The sequence below is a fragment of the Silene latifolia genome, chromosome 2 (genome assembly GCF_048544455.1).
Source record: "Silene latifolia isolate original U9 population chromosome 2, ASM4854445v1, whole genome shotgun sequence".
In the NCBI taxonomy this organism is placed as follows: Eukaryota; Viridiplantae; Streptophyta; class Magnoliopsida; order Caryophyllales; family Caryophyllaceae; genus Silene; species Silene latifolia.
This window is the reverse complement of record NC_133527.1, coordinates 86,945,059-86,955,634: the sequence shown is the minus strand read 5'-3', so window position 1 is coordinate 86,955,634 and position 10,576 is coordinate 86,945,059. Positions and strand designations below refer to the sequence as shown.

The 10,576-nt window shown below is 38.2% G+C and overlaps 1 non-coding gene across 1 annotated transcript; it reads left to right on the top strand.

The window, feature by feature from the left end:
* Positions 1–10,184: 10,184 nt before the first annotated feature.
* Positions 10,185–10,291, top strand: LOC141644629 (small nucleolar RNA R71). The gene has a single exon (XR_012544241.1). It is a non-coding gene; the product is annotated as a small nucleolar RNA R71 (small nucleolar RNA).
* Positions 10,292–10,576: the final 285 nt, after the last annotated feature.

The following is a 10,576-nucleotide window of genomic DNA, read 5'->3' as shown; positions in this document are numbered from 1 at the left end:
CAACCTAAATTAATCACATTAATTTAAAGTATCTACTTATCTCATAAATAGAACATGCAAGTGGTTATTTATAAATAAACATGCATAAAATTAACATGCAACCAAATTAAATTAACTCTTAATTCATTTTAATGCATTTTTACTCAATTTTATGCCAATTTAAGTTATAAAAAGTGAAAAAATTTAACAAAAATCAAATTTTCGTCCCATATCATCCTAAGACCAGATTATTTACATGCAAGACTATATTATGTGATAAAACGAATTTTAATAACATAATATCAATTTTATTAATTTATCTCATAAATTACTAAAATCTTCTTAAGACAACATGCATGTATTTAACAATGCTCTGATACCACTTGTTAGTAATTTAGACCATATTAATACTCATCTTATGATATTAAAAATACAAATTAATTTAAAATGGTCTAAATCTACATGCATGCAAATAAAAGTATAAAAGATGGTATTAAACCATCTTAAGACAAAAGTTCCTTACATTGTATAAGGCATGTTTTGGGCACAACTCAAGGACTCCTTTCTTGATGTTGTTCTTGAGCTATGAAAATGGATGATCCTCCAAGACAACAAACCACCAAAAAGATGGTCTCCTAAGGATACACCCAAGAATCAACCCAAAATACTACTACAATACTAACTAGATATATGTAGTAGTAAACCTTATTTAATTGTATATATGATGTACTAATAAATATTATTACTTTGATAATATTATTAGTTAATATTTATATAAGTTTTTGATATAAAAGATGAACAAAATAAGAACAAAAATTTGGTCTTTAGGTAGTGTATATGAACCTAGACCAATTTTTCTTCAAATTTTTCCAACTAGAGAAATGGTGGAGTTTCAATGGTATTTATAGGCAATTTAAGGGGACAATTATAAGTGGAAAAATCCACCTAAAGGACACTTGTGATGTCCTCAAAAAACCAGTATATGTGGACTATTTTTGGTCCATTTCGGTTTTCGATATTTGCCCCACAAATGCTTATAAGTCGTATATTTAATTATCTTACATAATTAAATATTAATTTAATTTATTTAACACTTAAATAATATAAATTAACTACCAATGACTACTTAACTATTAAGTAATCATAAGACCATTTTATCAACATACAATGTGTCAATATTAACCCATTTAGCTAATTTACAACCTCTTGTAAAATTTAATAGCTAATTAATTCCACCTCAAAACATATACACATATCGTATAAAATTAATTAATTAACAATTAATTATTAAATTCTAATCATTTATTATTTAAATATCTCATAATTAAATAATAAATCTCTTTGTCCCGAGTTCGTAACCCGTCATCAAATAATACATTTATGTGACTAACTAAGAGTCAAATAATACAAGGAATTAATTATCTCGTATCTCATACAAACAATTAATTTATTCTATTTGAGCGTCATCCTATAGGTGTGACCTAAAGGGATCAGCTGATCACCGCCGTCACACGACAGTAATGTCAAACTCTAGTCAGCCAATCATTACCGATTAACGACGATCAGCTGACAAATAAATAAATAAATCCCTGATATTCCTTTTACGAGATTTAATATGTAAACGCACTTATTGTGGAGGACACTACTCCAACAGTGCTGGCCTATGCGAAATACATGAAAGACATCCTCACAAAGAAGAAGTCGATCCGGAAGCTTGAGACTATCGCCTTCACTAAGGTGAGTAGTGCAATACTTCAAGGGAGTTCACCTCCAAAACTCAAGGATCCGGGAAGCTTCTCAATACCGTGTACCATGGGCGACACCACGATCAACAAAGCCTTATGTGATCTAGGGGCTAGTGTGAGTCTTATGCCGTACTCGGTGAGTAAAAGGTTGGGGATGGGAGAGCTTAAATGCACCAATATCACACTCCAAATGGCCGTTAGATCGACGAAGACACCATTAGGGATATGGGAAGATGTTCCCGTACGAATTGGGAAATTCTTCATTCCGGTGGACTTTGTCATTGTTGATATGGAAGAAGATTCCAACATTTCAATCATTCTAGGAAGACCTTTCTTACACACCGCGGGTGTGGTGATTGATGTGAAATATGGAGAGCTCACTCTAGAAGTGGGAGATGAGAGTATAACTTTCAATCTTGACAAGACTATGAGAGCTCCCCGTTTACATGAACCATGTTTTTTGATCTATCATTATAGCCGGAAGGATGATAGGAAGAAGTCGGAACTCCAATGGAAGAAGAAAATCGAAGATGCTCCATTCAATGAGCAAGTGAATTGTAACAAAGAGAGCTTGCAAAGCTCACCAAAGTCAAGCAATGAAGAAGGTGGCCTCATTGGCCAAAACAAGATAATGGGAGAGTTGTCTCTATCAACTCAAGAGATCTTTAGTGATCAAGTAGATGAAGTTTGTGGTCTTTGGGACGATGAGTTTGAAGGGATTTTCAATCCCTACATTGGTAATACTATCGATCAAGACCGACAACAAGGGCAAAGATCTATTGAAGAACTCTATCACGACAATGAACAAGCTTTTGATTACTTTTTCAAGGTGTTGAGCAACATCAACAACACCTTGGACATGCCCCCTTGACATCTCATCAAGAATGAGAGTTTGGTGGAGTCCTCCCTAAACCACCATTTGTAAATATTCTAACTCCCTAACTCGCATTTTAATTCTTAATTTGCATTTTTGTCATTTTTGGATTTCTTTTTGTTTTTTGTATACTTTGATAAAGATAATTATCATGTTTGAGAGAAGTAAGGGAGGACTCATAATTTCAATTGATGTGTAGTGCTTTAGCTTAGTGTGGGGATATCAATTGCCTAGGTTATTCATGCCTTAGTAGTGCCCCTACAATGAAGAACACGAGATTTTGAAGAATGAAAAATGACAAGGGATATGCAAGGTACACGGATGGAACTGAATCCGGGTAAAAGGGGTAGAACCCGAGCGGTTTCAAGAGAATCCGCCCGTCTTCAGACAATCCGGGCATATTGGGCAGAAGACGCCCGTCCTTCTGAGCTGAATTTTTGAAATTTTGTGACTGTTAACGAATCCGGGCGTCCTGTAGTAGAATCCGCCCGTCTTCATAAAGATGCCCGTCTTTTGGCTGAGAAAAAACAAGAAAAATCCCTGGAAAGGAATCCGCCCGTCTTCTCTCAAAGACGCCCGTCCCGCATTTTCAAATCCGCCCGTCTTTGCTAGAATCCGCCCGTCTTTAGGCGAGAATTTCGCAACCCAGAACAGGCAGAATCCGGGTGTCCCGAAGGAAAGCCGCCCGTCTTCCCCCTGCATTTCAAATTTTTCGGGTTTATTATAAACCCCATCCCACATTCATGTCCTCATTCCTTCATTCAAAACACTACCCATAAACCCCATAACTCCAAAACCCTCATCCTCTCCATTACAAAAACAAGATTCCTCAACAACATTCACCAAAATCAATTCAAAACATCCTTTTAACAACAAATTAATCACTCCTCTTTCAACAACAATCAAAACCAAGCACAAAATCTTCAACCTTTGAGTCGATTTTTGAATTCATAAAGGCAAAGCCTTTCATCTTTAAATCGATTTGGGTGCACTAGAAATTGAAGATTTTTCACTCTTTTCTTGGTTTATTCATCAATGGCAAAGACAAAGGGAGCAACAAAAGCAACAAAGGCAAAGGCACTCTCATCAAGACAAAAGAGTCTTCAAGCAAAGAAAGCATTGGCTATGGTGGTAGCTAGCCCAAACTTTGAGGTGCAACAACAACAACCTCCCATGGAAGCAACAACATCTACCACTCCGGAAATTGCTCAACTTTCGAATTATCCGGAGGTAATTTTCATTTCCAAATCTCATAGGGACACTTTTGCCAAGTTTGCTAGTAAATAATTTCTATCCACCAAGTTTATTTGTGAAGATGCCTTAGATAAGTTGGGTGTCCTTGAGCAAACTAGAGCCTTCTTTAAAGCCATGGGGTTGGAGAAATTGTTTACAACAAAAGAATTGACATACCTCTCCCTTACCTTAGAATTTTTGAGTTCTTTGAAAGTTAACAAGGTTGAGACTATGGAAACCATCGAGTTTCGCCTAGCTAATGTTAGTAGGCGCATCTCCTTTGAGGAAATGGGTAAAGCTTTGGGTCTTAGTGATTCACCGAGTTATTTCAAGAATGTTGGCAAATATGACCCCGACCCTCTTTGGGAGGCGATTTCCGGAAGGAAATTTGAGAACTTTCATGCTTCTCGCGCTCTATTAGTCCACCATCCGGGCATTAGAGTGTGGCACAAGGTTGTAGGGAACACCATCATTGCAATAAAAGACACCAACCATTTCACCAAACTCGATTTTGTTCTTCTTGAGTCGGCCTTGAACATTGGAAGGGAATTCACCAAGCCTTTCAACTCTCTAAGGATTTTGGTGGATAGATGGCTAAACTTTGATTGTGGGAAGCAAGGCACTACCGTCATTGTGAATGGAGGTCTAGTCACTCTTTTGGCTAAATACTTTGATCCTAACTTCAACAAGGATAGCAAGTATGAGGCAAAGAGGAGTGGTCATCTCATTGATATTGATACTATGATAAACAAGTACAAGTGGGTCTCTCATAACCCTCTTGACACCAAGTATGGGTGGCTCATTAGTGAGGCTAGATCTTTTACTTTGCCTTCGAAGATTTGTCGTTTAAGTGTCCACCGGACCAACTATCTCCTTCCCCTTCCAAAAGAGGCCGAATACTTTATCCGACAACAAAAAGGTGAAATTGAAATTCCCTCCTCTTCCATTGTCACACCACCCTATCCTTTCAAGTACCAAGAGTTCAAGCCTGAAGGTGTTGAAGCAAGCAAAGATTATATGACTCTTCTTATGCAAGAGATGCACAAGCAAGCCTTCAAGGACCGAGAAGATGCTTACTTACCCCAATATCCACCCCTCCTTCACTTAGCTAGGCAAGGACTACTTGACCCTTCATGTCCTTTGCCTAGTTGGGCGGATAGGGAAGTCTTCTTACCGAGTGCATCTAGGGGTGAGTTTCCGGGTGATAATGAGGTTGATGAAGAGGTTGATGATAGCATTGATGAAGAAGCTAGTGAAGAAGGAGAAGAGGATGATGAGCAAGGTGAACAACAAAGTGAAGAGGGAAGTGGTGATAAGTCCACTTCTAGTGAGGAAGATGATGATAGTGATGATATGATGGAAGATTAGCAAGCTTTGGAGGCTCCTACCCTCTTGAGGTTTGTCTACTTCTCTCTTTGTTGTATTTTATTAATCTTGATCATTGTTGGAGTAGTCCTAGCACCATAAAGGACTAACACCTCGGCCCCATTGAGGTGTTCTCATTTTATTGCTCCCACCTTGTAAAAAATCCAAAATGACAAATTTAGTTTCATGCATTGCATAGTGTGTGCATGAACTACACCCAACCTTAGGACATTAGCAATAATGTCTAACTCGGTTTGGGGAAGTACATACATACACAACGGGAGGTAATCTAAATTATCCTCTCCGTCATAAACAAAAACCATGCATCATGTAGTGTAGATTAGTGTAGCTTGCATTTAGTGTAGGAATCATGCATCATGTTTGCATAATTTCCCATCATTTTGGCCATTGAGGACAATGCTCATATTAGTGTAGGGATGGGGAATTCTAACTAACTTTTATTCAAAAATCCAAAAAAATTGAAAAATTTCGAAAAACCATAAAAATTTGAAAATAGAAAAACCAAAAACAAGTTCTTTTCCTTTGTAGTGTAGTCAAGTATATATTATTGTATATATTGTGTTTTTTCTATCCTTGTTCACATTGATCGACTACGCCACATCCGAGACATGAGGATATTGAAGACCGCATGGTATGATCTTTCCAATCTCCTTTTTCCTCTTTATGTTAATGACTATGTGGCTTTATTTTGATTGATGCGGTATAACAATGTGAACTTAGGACTTGCATTTAGTTTATATGTCATATTAGTTGGTAGAATCACTTACATTAGGATGTATATAATAGTTGCATCATTGCATTTAGTTGCATTTAGATGAAATATTTTGAAAAGTGCCTAATTGAGAACTTTGACAAGAGCAACAAAGCCATGACCCAAAGCCTAGTCAAGGGTTTGCATGTGAGTCACCTATCCAACCCCGTGATGCGATGTGGACTTGGTTAACTTGTCTAGGTGACCTTGATTGACCTTGTGGTACGACAACCCAAAAATACTTTCTATCAATAAGTTTGAAGTGCTCATTTCAAAGATTTTGTATGTGGAAACGTTTTATTGCCAAGGAAACCTCAAATGTTATGAAATGTTGAAATATTGAGAATTTTAGTTGCTTTGATGGAGGTGTACCACTTCGATGTGCTTTGGAGAGGGATCCATTGAATTGGGCCCCCACACGGTTGTGAATTCAACCGCCCAGAGACAGAGTGACTATCACCCCAAAAAGCTATTGTCTAGATGTTAACCGGTTGCCTAATAAGCGATTGGCGAAAGCAAAGGACATTAGCACGGAAGGGACAAACCCCATCTCTAATTTTTAAAATGTGAAAGTTGAATGAGGTCAAATTTTGAATGCTAGTCATATCCACCCTTGTTTATAACGATTTGAGCATTTCATTCCCAAAAAGCCTTTTTGTCAAGCCACTTTGTCGAGCTTGGGACGATCCATGACCTTTACTTTTGTAGAGAACTCGAGACTTGTCATGTCATATGCTACTAGCATCATGGGGATCATCATTCCATACCATCTGATCACTCTTGACGAAAGTATTTGGAAATCGAGGACGAAAGTAGTCTAGTTTAACACCATTTGGAGGTGATTTAGTGCCATCCTCTTAGCCTTAGTAATTTGTTGAACTAGTATTTGTGATGGAATATATGCTCTTAAATTTGTTCTCTTTTAGTTGCCTCCGCCACTTGATGAGGAAGTGGCTATTCCTTTTGTAGATGCATCCATTATTTGATTTTGTGTGCTTAATGTTTGGATGTGTCGCCATTTTGGCAAGACCCACCTTGCCTTGCAAGAAGGCATCCTACCTCATGGTTGTCTTGTTGTGAGTTGAAGGGGCGGAATGAGACCCGCTAATTGTCTCATATCGGCTATGTTATTAGGTTAGTTTAAATAATGGTCCTAGTCTTTGTCACCTCTTTACTCGGGACGAGCAAAGGTTCGGTTTGGGGATATTTGATGTGACCATAATTAGCGCATATTTAGTCCCCGAATTAGCCTTGTTCCCATGCTTTTAATGCATATTTGGGTCATTTATTGTCTTTAGTTCTTTGTTTTGTATATTCTTTGAGGTTTTGTGTCCTTGGTAGGAAAGGAGTGCAAACCTTGCATTTTCATGGCAAAATGAGACTAAATTGTTTGAATCCAATGACCAAGCATCAAGGAGAGACAAGATTACAAGGCCTTTTTACATATTATAGTAGTTGGACAATGATGAGGAAAGATCCTTGCATCCCCAAGGAAATCCCCAAGGATTTTATGAAGAAAAGAAGAAGAAAGTACGCTGCATGACAATCCGCCCGTCTTCCCCTAAAGACGCCCGTCCCCAAGACCGCAATCCGTGCGTCTTCCATCAAAGACGCCCGGGCAGCAGCATCCAGAAGACGCCCGTCTTCTCCCAAAGACGCCCGGGCAGAGACACGGGAATCCGGCCGTCCCGTGCCTAAGACGCACGGATTCCAAGACAGCGCAAATTCGTTTCTTCAAGCTTCAAGAAAGATGCCCTTCCTTCAGAAAATACCGGCGTTTCCTTAAGTATGGACTTAATCGTCATTTAAGCCCTTAGTTAACCCTAATGCATCCACCTAATTTCCACTATAAATACCCCATTAGTCTAATTGGAAGAGGATGTTCTTCTTATCAATTCTTAGAGTAGTTAATATCAATCAAATCTCTCTTTAGTTTTGTAATCAACAATTAATCAAGTTTTAATACAAGTTTTATTTCCTTAATCTCTCTTTTGTTCATCCTTTATTTTGGGTAATTGAAGATTATTTGGGTTATTATTGGGAGATTAACAACCTCTCAATCAAGCATCAAGTACTTCTATTATTCTTTGCTTTATTATTGGAATCATTAGTAGGTATAATTCTCTTAATCCCTCTTTAAGTATTGCTAATTACTTTCATTTGTTCATCATGTTTCACTTTGTTGGTATGATTGACAACCTTGCTAGCATGTTCAACATGATAATGAGTGAGTAGTTCCATAGTTAGGGTTAATGGGTAATTAGGAGAAACCAACATGGGGAATGATTCATGCTTAAATTAATATGCTTTCATGGTTTATTTGCTTGCTTGTTTTGATCTCAACTCATGCACATGTTATGTTTGATGAAATGCGAGCCTATGAATCCTTGCATTTTTTACCCATCACCTACCTTTTCAATGAGACTTGTAAGACATAAACCAACTCGAGTCTCATTAGACCATGCAAGTTGTTGAGTAGGGAAGACTAAGTCAACTTGTAGGTGTTGTACAATCTAATCGATTCGGCTCCGGGACCCAAACTTTCCTAGGATTGTAAGATATAACCCAACTCAATCCATCACAATAATAATTGCTTGCTTATAATTTGAGAACATGTTTGTATGATCAATTCCCATGAATCCCCTATGACCCCATGACACCCTAGTGCTTTTTATCAATTGTTTACAACCCTTTCAATTCATCTTGCTTATTTACTTTCATTGCTATTTAGTTTAGTGACCTTCTACATCAACCCAAATTGTGACACCCCTAAGACACCACTAGTCTCAATAGAAATCTCATTTCAATTCCCGTCCCTTGGGATCCGACCTTTACTTGCCTCTTTACTAATTGTAGAGTTGTTTGTGAAGCTATAAATTGTGTTTTGGTCTAGGTGCTCCTAACGACAAGTTACCGAAAAGATTTAGTAGGTCTGACCAAGTTTTGGAGGTGAACTCCCTTGAAGTATTGAACTACTCACCTTAGTGAAAGCGATAGTCTCAAGCTTCCGGATCGACTTCTTCTTTGTGAGGATGTCTTTCATGTATTTTGCATAGGCCGGCACGTGATTGATTAATTCCGTGAAAGGAATTGAGACTTCCAAATTCTTCACAATTTCCATAAATTTTTCAAGTTGGTCATCAAATTTGGGCTCGGCATGACGACTCGGAAAAGGAAGTCTAATCACAATGGTCTCCTTTTCCTTGACCTTGTCTTCATTTTTCTTTGAAATTTCTTCTTTTGATGGTTCTCCATCCTTGGAGTTTTGCACAATTTCTTCTTTGTCACTAGCTTCCACAACTTCATCCTCAACTTGCTTCTTCGGTGCTTCATACCTTGTACCACTTCTCAAGTGAATGGCACTAACCGTTTCATGTCTTGGGGGATTACTTTGAGGTGGTAATTGCCCCTTTTGTCTTTGTGAGCTTGAAGATGCTAGTTGAGTCAATTGGGTTTCCAACATTTTGGTGTGAGCTAGGATGTTGTTGATGGTGGTTTCCTTTGCTTGACTATCCTTTTGCATTTGAGTGAAAAACTCTTATTGATTCTTTTGCATTTGGAGGACCGCTTTTTGAACATCAAAACCTTGGTCATTTTGTTGATTGTATGGAGATTGATTTTGGTAACCTTGGTTTTGGTTGTAAAAGGGTCTTTGATTTTGGTTTCTCATGGGAGGTGGGGTGTATGTTGGTTGAGGGTTTTGAACATTTTGGCTTTTGTATGAGAGATTTGGATGGAATTTGGTGTTTTCATTGTAATAGTTTGAATAAGGGGTACCACTCTTGTATGCTTGGAAAGCATTCACTTGTTCATTTGTTCCCCTACATTCACTTTGGTCATGTCCCAAAGCTCCACAATTCTCACATATCTCACTTGGGATTGATAAAGATGCCGTCATGGCATTAACATGATGCTTTGGTGATTTTGAGGCTTTTTCAAGTCTAGCCATAGCTTTTTCAAACTCAAATTGGTGGTATCAATGTGAGCATTAAGTTGAGCACCCAATTGAGTAATGGAGTCCACTTCATGCTTTCCTCCTCTAGTAGCCTTGCGAGGTCTACTATATTGTGAGTTATGGACCGCCATTTCCTCAATTTTGTTCCAAGTTTGATTGTCATCAACTTCGGTGAACATTCCATTTGATCCCATGTTGAGAATGTTCCTTGAATCTTCATAAAGACCGTTCCAAAATTGTTGTACCAACAACCACTCGCTAAGTCCATGGTGAGGACATGAGCGACAAATTCCCTTAAATCGCTCCCAAGCTTCATACAAAGATTCTTCATCCCTTTGCTTAAAGCCCGTGATTTGAGCTTTTAGCATGTTAGTCTTTTCCGGTGGATAGAACTTTTTGTAGAAAGCTAGAGCCAACTTCTTCCAAGAATCAATTCCGAGAGTAGCCTTATCAAGGCCTTTCAACCATTGTTTCGCGGTGCCAATTAGAGAAAAAGGAAATAAGACCCATCGAATTTGGTCTTGAGTTACACCGGTTTGAGAAATCGCATCACAATAGTCACAAAAAGTCTCCATATGAGAATGAGGGTCTTCACTAGGCATCCCCCCAAATTGGCTTCTTTCGACTAATTGGATAAATGCGGATTTGGCAAT